Below are 27,351 nucleotides of genomic sequence, written 5' to 3' on the forward strand. Positions count from 1 at the left end.
AAGCGTACAGAAGAAGAAGCTAAAAAGCTTTAAGTGTAGAAAGAAGAAGTAAAGAACTTTTAAGTATAGAAATAACTAAAAATTCTCAAGAAAAGCTACGTTTAGAGAAGATACATTTTTCCTTTTTTTGCCTAATTCTACGCGTGTAACTATTTTTTCTTTTATTCCTGTGTGGATTATTTGCTTTTAACTTTCACTAAATAATTTAAATAAGAACTTTTGGACAGAGATTTCTTTCGACACGCGTTTTACCTGTGGTTGATCTCGCCTTACACTTCGGTGGCTCCAGGCAGCATCAGCGCATTCACACCGGCGAGAAGCCGTACTGCTGCACCGATTATGCGAAAAGCGTTTGTGTGTAGGTGACCTCGAGACTCACCAGAAGACTCATTCCGAGAGAAGCCGCACTGCTGCAGTGAATGCGGGAAGCGTTTTATTCATTAAGCCACTTCTTGGTGCACCTGAAGACGCACAGCGAAGACAAGCCATTTAGCTGCAGTGAGTGCGGGAAGAGTTTGACAAACAAAAGAGCCCATCAGCACCACCAGAGCTGTCACACCGGCGAAAAGGCCTTCTTCTGCAAGGAGTGTGGAAAAACGTTTGCCTACAAGAACAGCCTCAATTCCACGAGTGAATTCACACCGGGGAGCAACCGTACTGCTGTAAGGAGTGTGGGAAGAGCTTCATTCGTAAACTTGACCTTCAACGACATCATCTGTCGCACACCGGCGAGAGACCCTACAGCTGCGTGGAATGAAGAAAGAGGTTCACCAAAAAAAAAGAACCCTTTAGCACCATCAGCGGCTTCACAGCGAAGACAAGATATCCAGCTGCAAGGAGTGTGGGAAGACCTTTACCTACAAGTACAGCCTGAAGAGCCACCAGCAGATTCACAATGGCGACAAACCCCATTCTTGTAGCGACTGTAGAAAGAGGTTCATACGTAAAACGACCTCCTGCAGCATCAGAGAATCCACACCGAGAGCAGCCATAGACAGTTGCCCGTGTGTGGGAAATGCTTCTGAGTTGTTGGCAGACTGCAAGAGCATTTGGTGATTCACACCGGGGAGTATCCGTATTTCTGTAACCAGTGTGGGAAAAGGTTCAGACTGAAGGGGAAACTTCAGCAGCATCAGAGGATTCACAGTGGGGAGCGGCCATTTTGTTGTCAAGATTGCGGAAAGACCTTCTTCTACAGACCTTTAACACCACATGAAAATTCACACCGTGGAGAATCCGTACTCCTGAGTTCACTACGGGAAGAAATTGACACTCAAGTGTAATCTTCAGTGACATCAGGTCATCCACACGGGAGAGAAGCAGTTCTTGTGCATGGACTGTGGTCAAGGATTCACCAATAAAAGTACCCTGCAAGTCCACCAGAGGATCCACACTGGCGAGAAGCCCTACTCTTGTACTGAATGTGGGAGGAGATTCCGCGTATCAAACAGTCTGCTGAAGCACAAGAGAATCCATGCCAAGAACCTGGCATCAAACGAGGCAGAGAAGCTTGCAGGAGAGTGACCGCTCGGTCCGTGTTATTGATGTGACTCTTTGGGGGTTAAACAGACAAATCTGCCAGCTGTACAAGTGCCCACCTATATGAACCAAGGCATCTTCTCTGTTCTCGTTTAAAGGGATTCGGTGGATACCTCCCTCAGTAATCCCTTAAGATCAGGACATTTGTGACTACAGAGCTGCCACAGATCACTTCATGTTCACGGGTGAACCCTGTGAGCTGCTACTACAAAAATGAAGAGGAAATTTGTAATATATTTGAGCTAACTTCCTGCTTTAACCATCCCGCTCATCTTAATTCTGTGCTTCGCCATTTCCTGGGTATGGAAAATCAAGACTGTGGCTTCAAGGTGTGTACAGGGATGGAGGTTTTCAACTCTTAACGTGAGTGTTCTGAGTCATCGCAAGTGTGCTGTTTCAGAAATGTGAAGAATTCAAACGATGGCAGTGGTGTCTGGCATTGTTTTTGGAAAGGCGGAGACAAACATGACAAAACAAACCGTAGAACTCAATAAAGAATGGAGTTCAAGCGAAACCTTGAGAACTTTTAAAATTGCATCTTAACAAGATATTAGATAGCGCTATACAACTTCAAGTCAAAGAGAATGTCACACTTAACAAATGGACTTGCTGGATCTGATGATTTTGAATTTTATAACTTGAAATTATACACAATAACCGTTAGACCTGCATCACACTTCTCATGTCTGAGTCGGAGAACATGTCACACTATACAGCTGAATTTACAGGACCTCACTGCTTTGAATTATAGTGCTTGGAATCACAGGGAAGAACCGTTAGGCTGGAGTCACACTACACAACTTCAAGTTGGAGTGCATTTTAGTTTTTAAAAACTTCAGTTGCCGTGCTTCTTTCCTGCATTATATGAATAGGTATGGTGCAGTATATTGGATGACATGACTCCTTCACAACATTTTTCTAAGGATTGCCAGCTTACTGCATGTTGACAGACTCCCTCATGAGTTATCTGCCCAGTTTCTAATTTTCTAAGCATTTCATACTCATTGTATGTTGACACCAATTACTATGCTGTCTGATTTTGGCATTACACTGCTGACATCTAGTCAAAGAGCATGTCACACTTAACAGCTACACCTACTGGGTCTCATTTCCTTAAAGGCGTCTGATCTTACAACTAGAAGTCACCATAAATGACCGTTAGGCAAGTGTCACACTATATGACTTTAATTAGGATGACATGTCACACTTAACAACTTACAGCTACTGTGTCTCATTGCCTTGAAGGTGTCTGATCTCCTGACTAGGAGTTACCAGAAATGACAATTACACCAGCGTCACACTATATGTATTTGAGTTGGAGAGCATGCCACACTTAACAACTACAGTTGGTGGATCTCGTTGCCTAAATGGCATCTAATCTTACAAGTAGGAGTCACAATAAGTGACTTTTAGGCCAGCATCACACTATGTGACTTTGAGGTGGACAACATGTCACACTTAACAACTACAGCTGCTGGGTCTCTTTGCCTTGAAGGTGTCTGATCTCCTGACTAGGAGTCGCAGTAAATGACCATTAGGCAAGTGTCACACTATATGACTTTGAGTTGGACCGATGTCAGACTTAATAGCTACAGTTGGTGGAACTCGTTGTCTTGAAGGTGTCTGATCTACAGCTAGAGTCACCATAAATGACCAAGTAGGCCAGCGCCAAACTATCAGACTTTAATTTGGAAGGCATGTCACACTTAACAACTACAGTTGGTTGATCTTGTTTCCTGAACAAACCCTTGAACTAACCCCTACTCTCTTCCGCTTTTTTTCCGGTTTCTTCTGTGGCGCCTGCCCACAAATCCACCTACTCAAAACATCATGATGCACCAACAATGATGGACTGAAAGCCAAAAGTCTACTTGACCATCATCATGAAATCCTTCCGTGAGAACCCTAAATACAAAGAGGACTGCTTCATTTATGTTAGGTAGATTGCCCAGAGGGGACTGGGCGGTGTCATGGTCTGGAATCCCTACAGATTTTTTCTTTTTTCTCCAGCCGTCTGGAGTTTTTTTTTTGCTTTTTTTTTGTTTTTTTTGTCCACCCTGGCCATCGGACATAACTTATTCTATGTTAATTAATGTTGGCTTATTTTATTTTTTACTGTGTCTTATTTTTCTATTCTTCATTTTGTAAAGCACTTTGAGCTACATTTTTTTATGAAAATGTGCTATATAAATAAATGTTGTTGTTGTTGTTGTTGTTGTCGAAGATCTCAGATTACACATCTAGGAATGTCAGGATCTTACTGATGACCATGACTCTCTTGTGACTTTTCTGCACACCTTCTAATTTCCAACAAATTGTGAGCTTTCTGCATTTTGACAGCCACTCCAAATATTGTCGTAAGCCAGTGTCACACAATGAGACTTTGTCTCAATTCTGGACTTGAGTTGCAGGACTTTGTTGCTTTGAGAATGTTGCGTCTCACAAGTAGCAATGTCTGGTGATCATGAGTCACATGACACCCTTGTGATACTTCTGCTTACCTTCTAGTTTCCACAGTGTCTCCGTCTTGTTGACAGCCAGTTATCATACTGGAACGAACTTGTGTCACAGTATGCAGACTCCAAGCTGGACAGCGTGTGACGCTAAATGACTGAGGTAGCTGAGTCTCATTGCCCACCACACAATTAGGATTTGCAGGGAGTAAATGTTACACGACTCGCTCACAACCTCTCAGCAGTTTCAGATTCCCTTTTGCACCATATCAGGGGGAATCAAAAAGTAAAGTCAACTTCCCCTTTAACATCGGTACTCATGAGCAGTCCTATCACTTCACAATGTGGTCTTCCTGTCGGTTGTATCACTTCCACTATATTCTTCATTCCTTGGTAGAAGAAGAACCTTTCTGGCTGGCCACAAATCCAGGTCAACACCGTCTCCTTAACCTTATAAGACCCCAATCCCTGACACGGTCAAGTCAAATCCACACTGAGACGCTGCTCTACACCTGATGGAGTTGAGTTTCTCTTTGACATCAATGGCGACTCCTCCACCCTGTTGGTTTGCCAGCCTTTCCTGACTAATGTGTACGCGTCTCGGTGGTACACCTGGCCAACTCTGCTCTGAGTTATTTACCTTTATTTTTTGGGCTGATTTTTTTTATCCTAATTTGTGATACAATTTATTCCATTTCAGTTCTCATAGAGAAGACCACACCTATGAATTTATGACCTGGTTAGTCCCATGTGAATGTTGCACTACACAGGCTGGAAGTCATCGGTGTGTTTGCCTCAACTCTCCACGAATTGTAAATAAAGGTGATGGCTGAAAAGTCGTGAAGTGTGACGTGTAGCCAACCGAATGAGCTCAATGTCCTGAGCACCTCCTCTAGTTTGTCAAACTTTAATTTTGTAAGAACACAAGGAATAGGAGGGTACCTGAGGTGGGTAAATCTCAACAAGATAACAGCCAATGATGTTAGAGATGCCATTGGAGAATCAAACTGGAAAAATGACAAACAGTCTTTGTCCACATCGCGATTTGCTTCACCCTTCACATCCAACGCCAGTCTGAGCTCTAATATCGACGCAAATTTTTGGGACAAATCTTCATTTGTGTAAATCTATGGACGCATTTTGTGATCTCCTCTGGAATCCTTTGCCACCCTTGGATCTTTTTTCTGCCCCTCACTACTCAAAGACTTTTTTATAATCGATTTTCTTCTATCGGACTGGATTGATTCTGTAAATAGCGTCGATTTAGTGCTGTTCTTATTCATCAGGTGTGACATTGCGGCAGGATTTATACATTAAAGTGCCGTGTTTGTTTGTGTACTGTAATAGCGGTTTGTTATCTTTACTCATCAATACAATACCCTTTACCGTTTTACTTCCTTGCCTTACAGTCTGTTTTTTTTTCCTTTTTCCGTTATTTGCTAATCAATCTTTTGTGTTCCAGTGATCGACAGGTTCGCCGAACAAGTATGAAGTGTGTTCAGGCTAATGGAGTCACTGAAGAGGTTTACCAGAGAGCTTTGTGAATTTGACAGATTTGCATAACAAAAAGGTAAAGAGAAACAAGGCTAGGAAATGAAGAGCTGAATGTTCAAGACCATGACGTTGAGATATGTGAGGCTGAATTCTGACAATTTAATATTCTTCCCTCATCTCACTAGTAACTCATTTGTTAATTTCCACTCCGTGTCGTACCCATTTTATATTTCTGACATCGGCCATTATTTATGACTGGCTTTAAGGCTGTGGGTGAAGAATGCAGTAGAAAAGAGCCACCTGATGATGATGATGATGATGATTGAAGGGACACAAATATCTTTGAAGGAGGTGATGAAGAACCATCTACTGATGGAAGTGAAGGCTATGGATGTCGATGAATGAGAGAATGAAGGTCTGGCTGGTGGCAGAGGTTGAAGTGTGCATAACCAGGAAGGAGGCCATAATGGATGACTGCTGTGAGGAGGGTAAAGCAGGTGATGGAGGTGGAGGTGTCAACTTCGTGGACAGGGTTTGTGTGGGGGTCTGTTGATGAGGGGGCTGTCGGCATGGGTGCTGTTGGATGGTGTGGTGCAGTCCTGGCCTGGCCTGTCGGAGGACTGGTGGATTTAGAAGGTATTGAGACCTCTTCACTTTATTTAGTTGGGGATTTCATTCGTTTCATTTCAATCAACACTCAACAACCCATAATGCTAAAGTGGAAATGTGTCCTCAGAAAGGTTTGAACATTTATTAAAAAAAAATCAAACACATTGCTGAATTATTCATACCCATTATTATCGTACTCATGTGGTGCTCAGGTCTCTCCTATTTGCTTAGATTTTCCTTGAGATGTTTACAGTACTCGATAGTAGTCCACCTGTGGAAAGCTGAATTCAATGAACATCATTTAGAAAGGCATAAAGGGTATCTGTGTATAGAAAGTCTCATAATTCACACTGCATGGCAGGACAAAAACTCATTCGTGAAGTCCCGGGAACTCTCTGTAGACACCCAGGATGAAATGGTGGTGAGGCGCCGATCAGGGCAAAGGGATCATACCATCTGTAAAGCTTGTAGTGTTCCCGATAGAACAAGGGCTTCAAGAATTATGAAATGGAAGAAATTTGGAGCCACCATTCAGTCCTTTGACAGTCTTCCTGGTACGTCTCTACAAGGTTTGCTTACCTGGAATTGAGGCGATGAACCCGTTCTTCATCTCAAACTCCTTACGATTGGATGTAAAGCATATGAAAACTTCCATCTTTAGGGTTTCAGTGCTGGCCACTCAAGAACACTTGTCCTGACGCCACTACATCATTGTTTTGGCTCTTTGCTTCACGTCATTGAACTGTCAGCCTACTCTGCCGCAGGTCTTCTTCAAGGACCTCTCTGTATTTGGCCGCAATCCTCCTTCTCTTCATTCTGTCCTGTCTCCCTGTCCCCCTGGCATGATGCTACCACGTCCACACTTCATCTTAATGATGGTATTAGGCAGGTGATGATCAGTGCCTGTGCTTGGCCAGTGAGTCTCATCACGCCAGAGAGTCTCTTCATGTCCTCAGAGTGCCTTCCATTTAAACACTCAATCATGAACATCTGACTATTTGGAGTCCTGCTGAGATGGCCATCCTTCAGACAGAGTCTCCTATCTCAACAGAGGACTTCTGAAGCTCAGTTAGAGTGGCCATTGAGTTCTCAGTCACCTCCCTGATCCAAGACCCTTTTTGTCCAGTAATTCAGTGTGGCTGGTCAGCCAACTCTAGGAAGAGTCCTGGTGGCCCTACATGACTTCTGTGTCTCCATTTCTGAAGCCACCGTGCTCCTGAGGACACACGTAAGAGTCAGAAATGGTTTGATCCCATCGCTCTGGTCTCCATCTTACCAGAATGTGATCTTGGCAGTTGTCTACAGAGAGTTCTTTGGACCTCATGCAGTGTGATTTGTAGGATCTTCTAGACACAGAAACATGAGTGACTTCCTAAACGACAGTCTCTCAATTCAGTGGTGGACTCCACTCAAGTTCTGGACACGTCTCATGGTGACAGGATGGACCAGAGTGCAGTTCAGAATGATACAAGGAGATACTTGGAGGGAGAGAATTTAGTTTGTCCATCCATCCATCCATCCATCCTCTTCCGCTTGTCCGAGGTCGGGTCGCGGGGGCAGCAGCTTAAGCAGAGAGGCCCAGACTTCCCTCTCCCCGGCCACTACTTCCAGCTCTTCCAGGAGAATCCCAAGGCGTTCCCAGGCCAGCCGGGAGACATAGTCCCTCCAGCGTGTCCTGGGTCTTCCCCGGGGCCTCCTCCCGGTTGGACGTGCCCGGAACACCTCACCAGGGAGGCATCCAGGAGGCATCCTGATCAGATGCCCGAGCCACCTCATCTGACTCCTCTTGATGCGGAGGAGCAGCGGCTCTACTCTGAGCCCCTCCCGGATGACTGAGCTTCTCACCCTATCTTTAAGGGAAAGCCCAGACACCCTGCGGAGGAAACTCATTTCAGCCTCTTATATTCGCGATCTCGTTCTTTCGGTCACTACCCATAGCTCATGACCATAGGTGAGGGTAGGAGCGTAGATCGACTGGTAAATTGAGAGCTTTGCCTTACGGCTCAGCTCCTTTTTCACCACGACAGACCGATGCAGAGCCCGCATCACTGCGGATGCAGCACCGATCCGCCTGTCGATCTCACGCTCCATTCCTCCCTCACTCGTAACCAACAAGACCCCGAGATACTTGAACTCCTCCACTTGGGGCAGGATCTCTCCCCCAACCCTGAGAGGGCAGTCCACCCTTTTCCGGCTGAGGACCATGGTCTCGGATTTGGAGGTGTTGATTCTCATCCCAGCCGCTTCACACTCAGCTGCGAACCGATCCAGAGAGAGCTGAAGATCACGGCCTGATTAAGCAAACAGGACAACCTCATCTGCAAAAAGCAGTGACGCAATCCTGAGTCCACCAAACCAGACCCCTTCAACACCCTGGCTGTGCCTAGAAATTCTGTCCATAAAAGTTATGAACAGAATCGGTGACAAAGGGCTGCCCTGGTGGAGTCCAACTCTCACTGGAAATGGGCTCGACTTACTGCCGGTAATTGGGACCAGGCTCTGACACCGGTTCTACAGGGACCGAACAGCCCTTATCAGGGGGTCCAGTACCCCATACTCCCGGAGCACCCCCCACAGGATTCCCAGAGGGACACGGTCGAACGCCTTTTCCACGTCCACAAAACACATGTAGACTGGTTGGGCAAACTCCCATGCACCCTCCGGGACTCTGCTAAGGGTGAAGAGCTGGTCCACTGTTCCACGACCAGGACGAAAACCACACTGTTCCTCCTGAATCCGAGGTACGACTATCCGATGGACATCCTCTCCAGAACCCCCGAATAGACTTTTCCAGGGAGGCTGAGGAGTGTGATCCCTCTGTAGTTGGAACACACCCTCCGGTCCCCCTTTGTAAAGAGGGGGACTACCACCCCGGTCTGCCAGTCCAGAGGCACTGTTCCCGATATCCATGCGATGTTGCAGAGACGTGTCAACCAAGACAGTCCTACAACATCCAGAGCCTTAAGGAACTCTGGGTGTATCTCATCCACCCCCGGGGCCCTGCCACCAAGGAGTTTTTTGACCACCTCGGTGACTTCAGTCCCAGAGATGGGAGAGCCCACCTCAGAGTCCCCAGGCTCTGCTTCCTCATTGGAAGGCATGTTAGTGGGATTGAGGAGGTCTTCGAAGTACTCCCCCCACCGACCCACAATGTCCCGAGTCGAGGTCAGCAGCACACCATCCCCACTATATACGGTGTTGTCACTGCACTGCTTCCCTTTCCTGAGACACCGGATGGTGGACCAGAATCTCCTCGAAGCCATCCGAAAGTCGTTCTCCATGGCCTCTCCAAACTCCTCCCACGCCCGAGTTTTTGCCTTAGCAACAACCGAAGCCGCATTCTGCTTTGCCTGCCGGTACCTATCAGCTGCCTCCAGAGACCCACAGGACAAAAAAGTCCTATAGGACTCCTTCTTCAGCTTAACGGCATCCCTCACCGCCGGTGTCCACCAACGGGTTCGGGGATTGCCGCCACGACAGACACCGACCACCTTGCGGCCTCAGCTCCGGTCAGCCGCCTCAACAACAGAGGCACGGAACATGGCCCGTTCGGACTCAATGTCCCACACCTCCCTCGGGACACAGTCGAAGTTCTGCCGGAGGTGAAATTTAGTTTGTGATTTTTAATACATTTTTAACCTTTCTGTTATCACATCTTCACTTTATCATGATGTGTTATTAAATGTTGATTCAATGGGCAAAAATGGGATATTCATTCATGAAAAATTAAATCCACAACAAACTGTGTAGAAAGAGTCTGAAGACTTTATCAATCCACTGTATTTTGAGATATTACACTTAAATTTTGAGGCAGCATGATGGCACAGCACAGCGCTGCTGCATTCCAACAGTCCTTACCTCCACCCTGATTATTCCACACCTTCACATTGTGACAATCGCTCCTCATTGGTGGGTTAAAAATTAGCCACTGTGTACGTCCACAAACTTCTGTTTTTCTGCTGTACTGTTTGTCAAGTTAGCTCAGTTCATATTTTCTATTTATTATATAGTGCTTTTTGTCACTACAGACATTTGTAGAAATAGAATACATTGCATTTTTCATTCCAACAGATGGTGCGTCATTTTACTACTACAAATATTTGTGATGCTCCATTTGTGCCATCTGTTTGAATGACAGAGACATAGCAGCTGGACAGACACACAGACAGACACTTGTTCTTTTATTAAAGTGCATGAACTCTGTTCTTGTATTTAAATTGCACTTCACATCACTCTCTGCATAAATAATTTCTTTACATTTGACATTATCAGGTCAGTAAGTTTACAATCAAACTGGGAAATTCAAAATGATGTTTTAAACCTGAATAAAGCCGATAACATCTCATGATGTGACTCAGAGCTACAGAGTTTCTGAGCTCCAGTCTTTCTATCCGGGCTGCCAGGAGACACTGCTCAACACCCGCTATTTAATTGAGTGGGATTCTTTCTTTCTTTCTTTCTTTCTTTCTTTCTTTCTTTCTTTCTTTCTTTCTTTCCCTCGCGAGAGTTGTTAGTGGGCGGAGCTCTGTGAGAAAGTGAGAGTGAGAGCGGGAGAGTTTGAATGTTTGTGATTTTACTGTTTGTTTTTCTGCTTTTTTGTTCATAATTGTTATTCTGTCTCTAACTGCTTATCTTTTTTGTTTTAGTAGTTTATTCTGAGGAAAGACAGAATGGCTTCTTCAGGAGGGGTCTGTTTTCGGAACGGTGATTTCGAAAAACTTACCTGACAACACTGAGTGAAGCTAATGCCAGAAGCGACCTGTTCTCTAGAAGAAGCTGTATGAAATGTAATAGGCTGTGTCAATGTTCATTCAGCCTCAAGAATGAGCAGTGCGCTGGTTGTGTTTGTTGCTACAACAGATTTTGTCCATAGTTTGGTAGAAAATGGAGTTGTTATAAAGGACACTTTAACTCCAGTAGCAAAGATTACTTTATCTAATGGACCTCCTTTTCTGTCTAACGAGACCCTTGAAAGAGAGCTATCTCGCTATTGACAGTTAATCTCGCAGATTAAACGAATACCTTTAGGATGTAAAGCACCCCAGTTGAAGCCTGTGATGTGTTTTCGGAGGCAAGTTTTAATGATTTTAAAATATACAGAGGATGAGTTAAAAGTAGCGATTAGGTTCTGAGTGGACGGTTACGAATATGTTATCTTTGTCACCTATGAACCGATTAAATACTTTAAATGTGGCGAAGCTGGTCAAGTAGCTAGACATTGCAAAGATGTTGTTAAAGCTGCAGAATCAGGCAAACAACTGACCCCAGATGGACCCTCGACCGCCCTGGGGATCAGACAGATGCGGCAGAGAAGGCGTCTGCATTTAATAACACAGCAGAAAGTAGCGGCGGGATCGCTGTTGTTCAGAATGAAGACGTTGGTGGCAATAAGACTGCGTTGGTCTAATTGATCAGCAATTCACTTAATGCCGATCCCAAACTGAATAGAGATAATGGAAATCAGGACCCCCTGTATCAGAGTCAGGAAACACTGCTAATGAGTCGGGTGTCTTGGAGGCATTGGACTCTGTACAGAACCGGTGGTCCCAAGCATATGGAGTGATGTGGACATGGAGTGTGTCAGCTCCGACAGTATCTTCAAAACACGAAGGCTGTTAAAAGACATTGTGGGGCAGACGCTTTGAAGAGACAGCAGCTGCGGTTGACACGGAAGTGTCCTCGGTTTCAGATTGCGGGGAGGACGGTTATTTAACTGATTCCTCTGTTGTGTCAGAAAGTAGTCAGGACACCACAGAAGGACATGGATTCTACAGAATTAGGTCCTTTTTGATTGAAACAAATTGGAAAAGAGTGGATGTACAGAACTTTTTTTCCGGATGTGAAATTATTTATTTCCTCAGTTAAACGGTTAATGAAGCAAAGATCGGGCACTGAGGTTTTTCAGACAAGGAGGGGGGAGGCTTAGTGGTATTTTAAGAAAGTTACGTACCTCTGCTAATTTAGCAACTTGTTAATGATGGCTCAAAATTCTGCACTTTTTATATTACTTAATGGTATTATAGCATTTTTTTGGTTCCATTATCAATTTTACCAATGTGTGATTTTAAAATTTAGAGTCTTAATGTTACTGGCTGTAAGAGCCCTCTTAAGATCGCGAAAGTGTGCGACTTCCTGAGAGGGAAACATCTGACAGTGGCTTACCTGCAGGAGACGCACAGCGAAAATGTTCTAGAAATTGAGTGGCAGAAATGCTGGAGGAGACGTTTTCTTTAGTCACGGGTCGACACGCAGCTCTGGTGTTGCCATTGGTATCTAAACAAGTGTGTCCGACATCGGTGTCTGCCTACGAAGTGATAAGAGGGCGGATGCTATTTGGAAAATAGCCAGTTGGTTTTTATTAAAGTTTCTGCTCCAACAATTTCCAGTGAAAGAGTGCGCTTTTTTAAATGTCTTGAGCGGACTTTATCAGAGTGTGACCAGGATGAATGTGTGTTTTTAGGTGGGGATTTTAACTGCACCCTTAATGATGCACTGATCAGAGCCCCACCCGCGATCTGCCAGAGAGCTGACGGCGCTCATTGAGTGATATGAATTGAAGGATGTGTGGGGGCTCTGAATGGGGGCGACAGGCAGTACACGTGGGCACAGGTGCGAGGTGGCACTCTTTCACTTGCCAGGCTTGATCGGTTTTATACTTTTAACCATCATCTTAACTGTTTTAATTCACGTGTCATTGTGCCAACAAGTCTTTCTGATCATGCATTAGTTATCTGCAATGTTCTTATGTCATCTTTAAAGTCAAAAAGCTCTCATTGGCATTTTAATGAGCTTTTATGTCAGGACTCCCATTTTCTAAAGTTATTTTACATACTTTTGGACACAGTGGGGTGAAAGGATATGTCAGTTCTCTTCTCAGTGGTGAGATGTTGGTAAAGTGCAGATTCGCCAGTTCTGTCACCGGTATACTCTGAATGTCACACTGAGTTTGAATGATTCTATGAAAGCACTGGAGGAAGAGATAGCAGCACTCCAGCAGGACTTGGACTCCTCTAGGGCAGTGAGAACCTGGACATGTCGAAAGTGAGAAAGGCATCCCTCACACCCCTGACTGATTATAAAGTCCAAGGTGCTTTGGTTAGAGCCCGTTTTCAAGAAGAAACTGAACAAGATGCTCCAGCCAAGTAATTTATTGGGCTGGAAAGAAAACACGGCCAAAGCAGAATGATTCATTGTTTGTGTGACCCCTCTGGAAGTGAGATGAGAAGCTCTTCTCAAATTAGGGCATTTGCCGTTGATTTTTATTCTAAACTTTTCTCATCTGAGCTGGTGGAACAGGACACTGATTGTTCGTGTTTTACTAAGGGACTGCCGCAGATGCCAGAGGAGAAGTTACCAGCTTTACAGAGAGGCTTACCCTTGAAGAACTCTCTGGGCATTGGCAAGTTTAAACACCGGGAAAGCTCCAGGTGTTGATGGACTTACTGTCGAATTCTACAGGTTGGTTTAGGAGTTCATCAGACCAAACCTACTTGTGGTTCTTCAAGAGTACTTAGATAAAGGTCTCCTCCCCAAGAGCTGTTGTTGCCCTCATTCCAAAAAAGGTGACCTCTGTAATATTAAGAACTGGAGGCCAGTAGCCTTTCTTTGTACTGACTATAAAATATTTTCTAAAGTGTTGCCTACAAGAATGAACGAGGTGTTGGGTCATGTCATTCACCCTGATCAGAGTTACTGCGTACCAAACAGGTCCATGTATGACAACATCTTTTTTTATTAGGGATACATTTGAAATCTGCAAACTGTTTGGTTTACATGGTGGTCTCATTTCCTTGGACCAGGAGAAGGCCTTTGATCGGGTGGAGCACCAGTACCTTTGGCGAGTACTAATGGGATTTGGTTTTCCACCCTGCTTTGTTTCCATGGTTCGGGTGCTCTATAGTGACATTCAGGGTGTACTGAAAATCAATGGTGGGCTGAGCGCTCCGTAAAAGTAGATAGAGGGATTAGACAGGGTTGCTCCTTGTCTGGCATGTTGTATGCCCTGGCTAAAGAACACCTGCTGATCAAATTAAGGAGAGTGGTGGGTGGACTGACTGTCCCTGAGTGTTCAGTGCCTTTGAAGGTCTCCGCATATGCAGATGATCTCGTAGTATTAGTTGGAAAACAACAAGATGTGGATGGGCTGGTATCTGTGCTGGATGAGCTCCAAAGAGAATCATCAGCTAAAGTAAATTGGACCAAGAGCTCTGCAGTACTATTGGGTAACTGGATGGGTCCTTTTCCTTCATTGCCATCTAGACTGAAATGGAATTAAATACCTGGGATTACATCTGGGAGGCATAAACAGTGACAGTAAGAATTGGGAAGTCATTGCAGAAAATGTCAGAAACCGTTTACAACGCTGGAGATGGCGACTTCCCCAACTGTCATATAGAGGACGGACGCTAATCACAAACAACCTTGTTACATCTGCTCTATGGCACAGGTTGGCATGCCTGGAACCCCCACCTGACCTGTTTACAGAAGTGCAAAGGGAGTTGATAAATTTTTTTTTGAATGGGAAGCATTGGCTGTACCAAAGTATTTTACACCTACCCAGGAGTGCAGGAGGACAAGGACTGGTGGACATCTGGAGCAGAAAAAATGAGTTCAGACTACAAACTCTGCAAAAACTACTTTATGGTCATATGGTGTGTGCTGGAAGACATTAGCGTGTGCTGTCCTGCAACAAGTTGGCAACCTGTAATTGGACCGAGCGCTTTTTTTAATGGCAGTGACTCCTTCCCCATTGGTAATGTTTCAGAGTTTTACCGAAGTGTATTGAGAATCTGGCAACAGTTGGATTGTCACGTTGAGGAAAGATCATTAAATTTATATTGGACTTTAGAGTTGCCAGTTGTCTCTACCATGGCAGTAGAGTCGACATCTCTGAAACAACACCTGACCACTGGCTGGTATTCTACAAATTAAACATTTGATTCAATCACAGCTACTCAGTTGGCTGAGCGCAGAGACGGTGGCTGCAGCTTTAGGTCTGAGCTCTGTGCGCACAGCAGAATGATTTTTGAGGCAGATTTATCTGAATATACCGTCAACAGCTAAGGGGTTATTGTAAGACTTTTTAAATGCTACAGATTACCCAAAGCCTTTGTCTGTGTTTCCAAATCTGTTAATTAATGCCAATGAGAACATCATGGAGGAAAACGGCAGGATACTGAGAAGAACTAAATATCTTCCTTTTGACTCTGCAGAAGGGAAGGAGCTCAATAAAGTGTGAGTCCAAGCTCGATACCAGTCCTAACTATACAGATACCCAGATACACACTGGAGGGATAAACTGGGAGGGGTGGAGGGTGTCGGCCCATCTGAGTCAGTCTGTACAGTCCAGCATTGAATAAGAGAACTGGAGATCTGCAGTGGAGAATTGTTCACGGGATTATGGCAGTTAATTCTTTATTGTCTTTAATGAACTCCAACATCTCAGAGACGAGTCCTTTATGCCAACAGAGAGAGACTGTTAGTCACTGTTTACTTTATTATTTTATGATTCAACCTCTAGTATCTGTACTTGGCAGTGTTTTTAGTGTTTATTTTACCAATCAGGTTTTTATATATAGCTTTGATAATGTGAGTGCAAAAATGAATGTTAGCAGATTAGCAAATTATTTATTGGGTCAGGCTAAGCCTGCCATTTATATCACCAGGAAGGAAGAAATGAAGAGTGACAGGCAGTCTGACTTGGTGGGTTTTTTAAGGCACAATTAAAAATAAAAAAAATTATTAGATTTCAAGTTTTATAGGATGACCTACAATTCTCAAACATTTGTAGAACAGTGGTGTGTAATGACAGCAATTTGTAAAATTGTTAATGAGGAGTGTGTTTTTGTTTTGTGAATTATTTTTTATGAAACTACACCAAAATACTCATTCATAGGTTACATAGGATGTTCTTTTTTGATAGTTTGTTGATTTTTGGATTTTGTATTGATTGATGATCTATACTAATAAAAGGCAAAGCCCTCACTCACTCACTCACTCACTCACTCACTCACTCACTCACTCACTCACTCACTCACTGACTCATCACTAATTCTCCAACTTCCCGTGTAGGTAGAAGGCTGAAATTTGGCAGGTTCATTCCTTACAGCTTCCTTACAAAAGTTGGGCAGGTTTTATATCGAAATTCTACGCGTAATGGTCATAACTGGAAGCAGTTTTTCTCCATTTACTGTAATGGAGATGAGCTTCAACGCCGTGGGGCGGAGTTTCGTGTGACATCATCACGCCTCCCACGTAATCACGCAGTACATAGAAAACCAGGAAGACCTAAAAAAAGCGATGAAGAAAACATGCATTATATAATTGAGAAGGCAGCGAAACAATAAGAAGCGAGCGAGTGACATATACAACCATATTCATGAGTTCTGCTACTTCGGAAACAAAGCACGATGTAAACCTACACTTTAAATTAAGTTCATAGACAGGCTGCCGCTGGCGTTTGTAATTTAGTGCCTGCCCATATAAGGCCGTCCGTCAGCGGCAATCCAATAGCAAACTGCCACTAAATATTCACGGGTGAAGGACTGTGCTTATGGAGAGGAAGATGAGATAGTCAGGTGGTGTTTGACACAAACTCAGCGAAACTGCGAGAGAAAGTTTTAAGTGCCAGGACTAAGGTAACATTAAATACAGCCATGGACAAAGCACGAGATGGCACCAGCACAGCTGGGAAACTTCGATGCATGTACACCGAGCGGCTCACGTGAACTGACGCAGTGCACAGATAAAAGGCAACAGTTCCAAAGAGCGCCGAACAAAAACCGAATTACACAATTGAAAAGGCAGCAAAAAATATGAAGCGTCTGATACATACAAGCATATTCATAAATCCAGCTACTGCGGAAACAAAGCACACGTTGGAAAAAGTCAATGTCCCGCTAAAGGAAGACAGTGTAAAAAACGTGCATGCAGTGTGTCAGGTCTCAGATAAAGAAGAAGACGAGCTGTTTATTGATGCAGTAAGAAACGAATCGATGAATGAAACCTGTCATCTTTACAACGATTGACAAACACAGAATGTAACTTGAACACAACACATCCTACAAATACGAACCTGATTGAAAGAAATAATGATATTCAAATCCTTGATGACAGCAACACTCAGTAACACTCACAAAACAAATACTGTATATTGACAGTCATGTTACGTTATTTTCAAATGTTCCCTTTTCTTTTTCATAGCTTTTTTAACACACTACTTCTCCGCTGCGATACGCGGGTATATATATATATATACTAGCAAAATACCCGCGCTTCGCAGCGGAGAAGTAGTGTGTTAAAGAAGTTATTAAAATGAAAAGCAAACATTTTAAAAATAACGTAAGATGATTGTTAATGTAATTGTTTTGTCATTGATATTGAGTGTTGTTGTCATATCTATCTATTTATATATATCTGTATATATATATATATATATCTGTATATATATATATCTGTATATATATATATATATATATATATATATATATATATATATATATAGCAAAATACCTGATTGGCAGCGGAGAAGTAAAAAGAAAAGGAAACATTTTAATAATAACGTAACATGATTGACAATGTAATTGTTTTGTCATTGTCATGAGTGTTGCTGGCATATATATATAAATATATATATATATATATACATCTATACACATATATATACACAGTTATATATATATATACATATACACACATACATATATATACATACTGTATATATACATACTGTATATACACATATACATATCTACATATATACTGTATATACACATTTATATATACAAATCTACATATATATATACATATATATATATATTAGGGTGGGACTCGATTAAAAAAATTAATCCAATTAATTAGAGGCTGTGTAAGAATTAATCTTGATTAATCGTATGTAATCGCACACGTAAATTTGCCCCAAATAGCAAATGTTTTTTTTTATTTAAAACGGTTTTAGTGGGCGACAGAATCAAATAATAGACATGGACATGAATATTGTAAACTGAAGCTGTTTTAATTTCTGAAAAAAAGCCTTTAAACTGCATTTGAATTCAAAACAGAAACAAAAATATCATCCCTGGTTAAAATTGGGCAGACTTAAAAATAAAGTGGTAGTTTAAGTACTTTAAGTAGATTTTCAGAATAGTATTGTCTTTAAATAATAATAACCAAAATTTCAACATAAAGTGCAGTTTTTCTTCTGAAAAAAATAAGTCAGAAACATAAAAGGTAATTTGACCAACTTAATCTTTAAACTCTGAGTAACCTTAGCCAAAATTATTTTGTACATTAGGCTAAAACAGTGTGATCATTGAACATTTTGTAATTAGATGTAATTAGAATTACTAACGGTCACGGAAGTCCAATGATCCCCAGTAAGAGCCACAAAGTCCGCTTTCTGTAATGCATCTAATTTTGCTTGCTTTTCATTGTGCACAAAACCATGCTTTTATCAAGGCTTCGGGAAGTCGAAATGATCAGTCGTAGGAATGCGCTTTATTCCGACTCTAACATTTTTGTAGCTGTGATGTGTGCATCAGTGTAATGGATGTACCAGGAAATCATGCATTGACAAAAGTTCCCGTTTGCTTGGAATTGAAAGTGTGATTAAATGCGTTATTTTTTTAACGCGTTATGGAGTACATGCATCGAAGCTTCTCAGCTGTGCTTGTGCTAATAAAGGGAAACATTTTAAAAATAACGTAACATGATTCTGCGTTAACCGAATATTTTTCATACGTCCCAAACCAAGGAGATGCGAAGGTAAAATGAATCAGTAGCGCGTACATACTCAGTGCATCCCTCTCGGAATCGAACCTCGAATGTCGGCATTAGAGGCGAAGACTCTACAATTGAGCCACAGCATGTGGCTTGTCTATCGAGTATGTACTGTAGATAGGGGTATATATATACATTTAAATATATACCCGCGTATCGCAGTGGAGAAGTAGAAGTTATGAAAAGAAAAGGGAACATTTTAAAAATAACGTAACATGATTGTCAATATACAGTAATTGTTTTGTGAGTGTTATTGAATGTTGCTGTCATCAAGGATTTGATTATCATTATTTCTTTCAATCAGGGTCGTATTTGTGATGTGTTGTGTTCAAGTTACATTCCGTGTTTGTCAATCGTTGTAAAGATGACAGGTTTCATTCATCGATTCGTTTCTTACTGCATCAATAAACAGCTCGTCTTCTTCTTTATCTGAGACCTGACACACTGCATGCACGGGTTTTTTACACTGTCTTCCTTTAGCGGGACATTGACTTTTTCCACCGTGTGCTTTGTTTCCACAGTAGCTGCATTTATGAATATGCTTATCAGACGCTTCATATTTTTGCTGCCTTTTCAATTGTGTAATTCGGTTTTGTTCAGCTCTTTGGAACTGTTGCTTTTATCTGTGCACTGCGTCAGTTCACGTGAGCCACTCGGTGTACATGCATCGAAGGTTCCCAGCTGTGCTGGTGCCATCTCGTGCTATGTCCATAGCTTTATTTAATGTTACCTTAGTCCTGGCACTTAAAACTTTCTCTCGCAGTTTCGCTGAGTTTGTGTCAAACACCACCCTGACCATCTCATCTTCCTCTCCATAAGCACAGTCCTTCACCCGTGAATATTTACCCGTGGCAGTTTGCTATTGGATTGCCGCTGACGGACGGCCTTCTATGGGCAGGCACTAAATTACAAACGCCAGCGGCAGCCTGTCTATGTACTTAATTTTAAAGTGTAGGGTTTACATCGTGCTTTGTTTCAAGTAGCAGAACTCGCTTCTTATTGTTTCGCTGCCTTCTCAATTATATAATGCATGTTTTCTTGAGCGCTTTTTTGAGGTCTTCCTGGTTTTCTATGTACTGCGTGATTACGTGGGAGGCGTGATGATGTCACACGAAACTCCGCCCCACGGCGTTGAAGCTCATCTCCATTACAGTAAATGGAGAAAACTGCTTCCAGTTATGACCATTACGCGTAGAATTTCGATATAAAACCTGCCCAACTTTTGTAAGGAAGCTGTAAGGAATCAACCAGCCAAATTTCAGCCTTCCACCCACACGGGAAGTTGGAGAATTAGTGATGAGTCAGTGAGTGAGTGAGTGAGTGAGTGAGTTAGGGCTTTGCCTTTTATTAGTATAGATATATATATATATATATATATATATATATATATATATATATATATATATATATATATATATATATATAACCCGATCTACATACTCGAATAATGGATACTTTATTCGCCATCAATGATTGTTTTGGTAAAGCCATACTCAGTGTATTCATTAGATGAACGGTAAAAAAGTAAGAGCGAGGGAAGGATGACTTATTGAGGCATGCAGGCTGTAGTGCGCGTCAACTCTATCTAAATTGCGCGATCACATTTGAAAAAATATATCTTTTCAAGTTCTATTTAGTCCATATGTGTCAAACTCAAGGGTCATGGGCCACATCCGCCCGGCGTGTAATTATATCCGCCCGAGATCATTTTATATACTGTATTATTGTTATTAAAGCCCGGGTATATGAAGCGCTGGTAACACAATAAACTACAGATCCCATAATGCAACGCTAGCTCACACGATGCTGAAGAGAAAAGTTGATTCTGAAAATAGAGCCTTTAAAAACCGATAGGAGGCTGAGTATATGTTTACTGAACCCATGTGTCTCATTTGTGGAGCTAATGTGGCTGTAATTACAGAATTTAATCTAAGACGGCACTATGAGACAAAACATCAGGTTAACCTGAATGCAATGCAGAAGATACAGAAAGCAGCATAATTAAATAAGAATCTGACACTTCAGCGGACGTTTTTATCCGTGCACAATCACAAAGTGATTTCAATTGAGGCTGCTTTTATGGGAGAGACAACCACTTGCCCCACTTTCCCTGTTACCAAGTAATGTTAAACCAAGTCATCACTACGGTGTTCCCAAATACGCACTTTGCTGATAAACTGAGCGAACTGAGTTTGCACGGCGCTTTGGTGACTTGAAAAACAAAAAAAGTCCGTCTACATGCGGCTCGAACCTTGTGCATGTTTGGTAGCACATATCTGTGTGAGAAGCTCTTCTCAGTGATAAAGACTAACAAAACAGCACACAGGAGTCGCCTCACTGATGAGCACCTGCAGTCCATCCTGAGAATCTCCACAACACAGAACCTCACAGCAAACAGAAACGAACCTGTGGCCAAAAAAAGATGCCAGGCGTCCAGCTCTAAAATGACATATGAGCAAAGACAACTGAATGATTTGATTTGTTATTGCTGAAAAGAACACATTTCATTTATATTTCTAGGTTTTGTTATGCAGCATGTTCATATTTGAATTTGTATCATTTTGACAGGATATATTTTTATGGAGAGCAAAATCTTTTGGGATATTTAAAATCTAAGTTTATTTTTTATATAAAATTACATAAGAGTAAAGAAATGTGAATGTTTATTCTTTTAACGTTTACTTTATTTCTAACTTGTATAATTTAGACAGGATATATTTTATGGAGAGCAAAATATTATAAGTTGTTTAAGGTTTGAGTTGATTTATTCAGGAATAATATTCCTGTCTGTTTTTACCATTCCTACCAAAGATATTTCTGTCGACTAAATAAAAATTCCTTCTATTTAAAATTTAAATAGAACTTGAACAAATACGATAGTTCATAATATCCACGCAGACTTGCACGTAAGAGCGGGAGTTATCCGTTTTAACAAACAGCGTATTGCACTGATACGAAATAGCTGTGTGTGTATATATGTAGATATGTATGTATATGTATATATATGTTTATGTATGTGTGTGTGTATGTATGTATGTGTGTGTGTATATGTATGTGTATATATGTAGATATATATATGTATATATATATATGTGTATATGTATAGATATGTATATATATATATGTTTATGTGTGTGTGTGTAAATATATATATATATATATATGACAACAACACTCATCACTCACAACAGTGACAAAACAATTACATTGACAATCATGTTACGTTATTTTCAAAATGTTTCCTTTTCTTTTTCATTGCTTCTTTAACACACTACTTCTCCGCTGCGTAGCGCGGGTATTTTGCTAGTTGTTTAATAAAAGGTATATTAAAACTCAAAGCACTCTTTCTTTCTTTCTTTCTTGGATTCTTTCTTTCTTGCTTGCTTTCTTCCTGTCATTATTGCTTTAGTCTCATGTTTATTTATTGTTCTATTCCTGCCTTGCCTGTTTACGTTTACCACTCAATCCTTATTGTATGTAGCGCCCTCAGTCAGTCAGTTATTCTTGAACCTGCTATATCCGAACACAGGGTCACAGGGGTCTGCTGGAACCAATCCCAGCCAACACAAGGAGTAAGGCAGGATAAGTAGCATCTTTCTTTTACTAATTTTAGGAACGACACGTCTTGATGTCAGACTACTCCAGACGACAGGCGGCCTTTCCTACTCTTCCCGTTTTTATAAAAGATATTACAGTACTCGGCCTGGCCAAGAGATGGCAGCAGCGAACCTCCGCCGTGTAACCGCAGGCGAGGCAGACACACGAGAGCCGCTCGAGGGGTGTCAGATTCAACCGGCCGACTGAGGAGCTCCTCCACAAGTAGGCGTTTCATGACTGCCAGACCTGCACAGCAAGAGGCGGCGGTGAGCACAACGACATGAACTCATCAGGGTCTGCGCAGATTCTCTGATATTTGTCTCACTTTTCTTGTGTCCAAATCAAATTGAATCATGTAAATGGTGGCAGCGCAGTTACACTCTGAAGTTCATGACGCGTGTTTTTATTTGTGTCTGTCAAAATGAAGTCAAAGTCACCTGCGATCTCATAACCTGCCCGAGTTAATTGTTGTAACCTGAAGGTGGAGTTCAAAGTGCGGACCAAACCTGCGCTCCTCCTTCACCCCCCACCTCACTGCTGTGCGCGTTCCCGCTGATCTCAAAGCGCAGCACCGGACTAAACCAGTCGGGCACTCTGTGAAGCGCACGTGTCACACTGAGACTTAGCGGAGTGAGCCTCACGTGAATAGCCGTCTGCTTACAGTCGAGGCTCAGTCGGTGCTGCGATCTCAAAGTGTCCGCCATTAACACAAGACGGGCTGAGACAGTCCACGGTTATGTGCACACTCTCGGGAGATTTAAGGAGCGATTAGAAACGATCAAGGAGAACATCAGTGATGGAGACACGAGGAGAGAGCAACATCTACAGAGGGAGTGTCTGTGACTATTATGGGATGGCTTGGGAAGAGAAAGTTGGCTGAGAAAGAAGGAGCACTGGAGCTGGACGAGTGGCAGAAATCTGTAAGAACTTGAGCTGCTGAATAATCGCCGATATCGCATTAAAATATCTCAGTGTTAATGTTTGCAGTGCACCATCTGTGGGAATGTATTTTGAAATGCATGTAGTAATAAAATGAATTGCAATTATAATTCCAACAGATGGTGCATCACAAATGTTTGTAGTAGTGCAGTGCATTAATACAAATGTTTGAGATGTGCCATCTGTTGGAATGACAAATGCAATGCTTATGTCTCTGTTATATGCCATTCTATTGACAGAGCTGAAGTACAACAAACTGCCGCAGGTCTGGACCAGCAGTTGTGTGCCAGCAGGGAGGTTTACAGGCTGGTATGGTGCCCACTAATCACACTCACACTAACACACATTCTGTCATTAAACTGCTGGCCGATATCAGAGGTGACGTCTGGTGCTGCGGCTCTGTAACTCGATGATATTGATTAGCATGGGAGTCATAAAAGCTGTGCTAATGTTTGTGAGGCGCCATCTGTTGGAAAGACAGAGACAAAGTGACTGGACAGATACACAGACAGACACACAGACACTTGTCCTTTTATTAAAGAGGATTAATCATAAACAAGAAGTCTTAATATCATCAGAACATTCAAAATATGAGATATGATCAGCGGAATTTACAAATCAAAAGTTACCAAATGAACAGATTTGACAAATAACAGTCGTTCATATTTTATTTTGTTTGTTTTGATCTTTTTAGATTAATAAGCAATTCAAATTTTACAAATTGTGAAGCATTAACATGCCATTTGTCTCAGTGAATGTAACACCTAATCATATTTAACTAAAGATTAATCTAAAATAAGTATTCTTTTACACATTAATTATTATTAAACCAAACTGTCCTTCAAGGTCATGTCAATATTCTGAATATTTTTTAGATCTCACCAAACACTTCACATCCTAACTTCTCGTGTGTTTAATATGCAGAGAGGCCACAAGAGGGAGCAGTTTGGCTCCAGAAGAATCAGCTGATGTCACAGCCCTGAAAGTCCCAGGAATGTCACTAAGGTGCAAGTCACATGACCAGCGTCTGAGTTGACAGCACATGATGAGGGCCACAGGAGCTGGCGTGGAGTCGATTATCAGTGACTGGCGATGTGTCCAGTGTGCTCATCGACTTTTAAGTGACATTTTGCCCTGAATGTGCCCACCTGCCCACCCTGCTGACTGACATTTCCATTTCATTAATCCTGAGCTCTAAAAGCCCCCAAGGTCAGCAGGAGACGACCTCAACCAACACAAACATCAGACGACAGGACAACATGGCTGTCAGCCTGTAGAGTTTGAACGACTGCCAGTGTGCAGCTGTGACGAGGACCTGAGTGACCAGACAGACCAGTGGCTTTATGATGTCACCAGCGGGACTGAAGCAATGGCGAGGTGACAGAGAGAGAAGAGGGCAGCAGGGCTTAGGTCAGCAGTGAAGAGCTCATCGGGTGACAACCTGTCTGATGAGCGAGTGCTTAAAGAATCAGACGTCAGTCACACATCGAGATACGGATTTGATCAACGAGGAATACAATCTGTGATCACAGGACGGCCATCAGCGTGTGACGAGTCAAAGAGGAGAAAATCAGAGGGAGGAACAAAACTGACAAACACACAAGTGACACACTCGTCTGACTCACTCTGTCTCAGGTCACTCATCTCACCCTTTATCACCCTGACTCTCTTCTCTATCATCCTCACCCCTCACTCTTTATTCACCTTCTCCTCTTCCTTTTAACCCCTCAAGCTCCATGAAGATGACAGATTTAGAAGTCACAGTTGCCATCTGCTGGTGAGGCCTGTAATACACAGTGTGGGGCTGTCAGCCTGGGCCTTCATTGGCTTCTTCACACACACTGATGTCAGGTGACACGCCACTCCTTGAGGGGTCCTGAGGGAATTGTAAATGAATCCTGGGAATGTGTGTGTCAGTGGAAAGATAAAAGTGTCACAAGTGTCACATCTGATTGTCACGTTGAAAACCGACAGTGACGGTGAAGTCAGTCAGCTGACTCGTCACCTTGAGGTTGGGTGACATTTTGAACAACAAGGAGGAGGTGCAGTTTAATGTCTAACGTGACACCAAGTGACTCAGTAAAACACCAAACTCCATCAGTATGGCTGACATGTGACTAAGCGGTGAGTCCTCGTCTTTAGACATTCGCAGTGAATTCATTCAGAGTTGTCAGACCACCGGAGTAAATAATAGAGGGGCAGACAATGTCTGTTCAGAGGCCAACACTCCTGTCACTTCTGTCACTCTGTGCTCCTAAATAGTCACTGGAATGAGGCTCTGGATACTGAGACAGGCATGTGGTCCTGATGGAGCAGCACTACTGAAAGGCGTTATATAGACTGACTAACAGGTGACATTCAGTGACACTCAGAGGACACAGCAGTTGGGGTATCAGCCTGAAGGACATGTGGCTGTGAATCAACAGTGACCCCTGCTGGTCAGACTGGTATTTGTATGACTGAGGTGTCACCGCCCCTCACTATGACACTCGCACCTGATTGGCTACTCAGACCCAATAATAATGGAGACCCTGACAGCCGCACTCGCCCCGCATTCTCATCCACCAATTCACTAACAGAGGTGCTGCCCCCCACCTATAGTGGAAAATTAATTTTGACCGCAAACTGCAAACACAAAGACACCTGAGCTTGTGGGGACATCAAGTGACCAGTGGAGGGTACTGGTCAGTGGTCACATGGTGTCAGATGGCTGATTGTTACACTGCAGTTATAGTTAAGCCAAAACCCTGGATAGAGGGGCTCAGTGAAGGAGGTGTTGAACCTGTGCAGGAGGGTCATTGTGTGTGAGACGCTATAAAATGACAGAGAGCCAGAAGGCCAGTCCAGATACACACCTATTGTGGGGCTGTAGGGGGCGCTGATTACAGTCTTCTTCTTATTGTGCCATACAGAGTACTGGGAATGAGAACACAGCAAACTCCAGGACTTGTCGTTGTTTCCAAGGCAGCAATCCACTCCCCCTCCTTTCCTGCCCAGTCCTTTATATGCGACTCCAATCCTCATGAAGTCTCCACTGCACTCCACCTCCCAGTAACAGCGAGTCCCAGTCAGAGCCTCTCTGCACAGAACTTGGACATAGCGGTCAAATCTGTCAGTATGATCAGGATATTCAGTCTCTGTCTCCTCACATTTCACCTTCTTGTTCCCTTCAGACAGATGGAGCTCTCTGTGTGCCGTGTTGATGTCCAGTGTGAGGAGACAGAAGTCTGAAAGGAGAGAAAAAGAAAACGAGTGAGGAAATCTGGGAGTGTGTAACGGGACTGGGGGCGGAGCACAACACAGACAGTTATCAAGAACCAATCTGGAGCTGCGGTGACGAGACACTAATAGTAAACAGCTCATCTGATTGGACAGAATCTGTGGGGATTAAAATTAAATCATAAAAAGACGACAACAGACTACAAAGTGAAAGGCAGGCAAGTCAGTCATTTGAAAGTCATCTCAGTCGTCAGAAATTATGATAAACAACATAAGGTCACCATTAAGGTCAGAGTTCTGATGGACTGTCCACACTGACCGCTGGCTTTATTAAATGACATGTTTTATTGTCACAGTCCACCTCTTTAATTTAAAATCAATCAACTGTCACACTTCACAACCACATAAATTTTTTCAATAAAAGCTTCAATCAGTATTTACTGTTTAAATCTATCTATCTATCTATCTATCTATCTATCTATCTATCTATCTATCTATCTATCTATCTATCTATCTATCTATCTATCTATCTATCTATCTATCTATTATATAGTGCCATTCTGTCATTGTCTCTCTTTTTCTTTCTTTAGTGTGTTTCCTGTCATCTCTTTTTATTATTTGACTGACATGTCTTTCATCCTCTCAGATTCCATTGTTTCCTTTTCTTTGTCCAATCAGAACCCAGGCAGGTGAAGTGACTTGCTGCGGTCACCTAATGGTGTCA

General features: G+C 42.6%; 1 protein-coding gene across 1 annotated transcript in view; it reads left to right on the forward strand.

Moving 5' to 3' along the window:
* The window catches only part of LOC120528956 (E3 ubiquitin/ISG15 ligase TRIM25-like), a 208,159-nt gene that overhangs the window by 74,712 nt on the left and 106,096 nt on the right, over positions 1 to 27,351 (forward strand). The gene's annotated exons all lie outside the window — the stretch shown is intronic.

This window comes from Polypterus senegalus, chromosome 4 (genome assembly GCF_016835505.1).
Source record: "Polypterus senegalus isolate Bchr_013 chromosome 4, ASM1683550v1, whole genome shotgun sequence".
NCBI lineage: Eukaryota > Metazoa > Chordata > Cladistia > Polypteriformes > Polypteridae > Polypterus > Polypterus senegalus.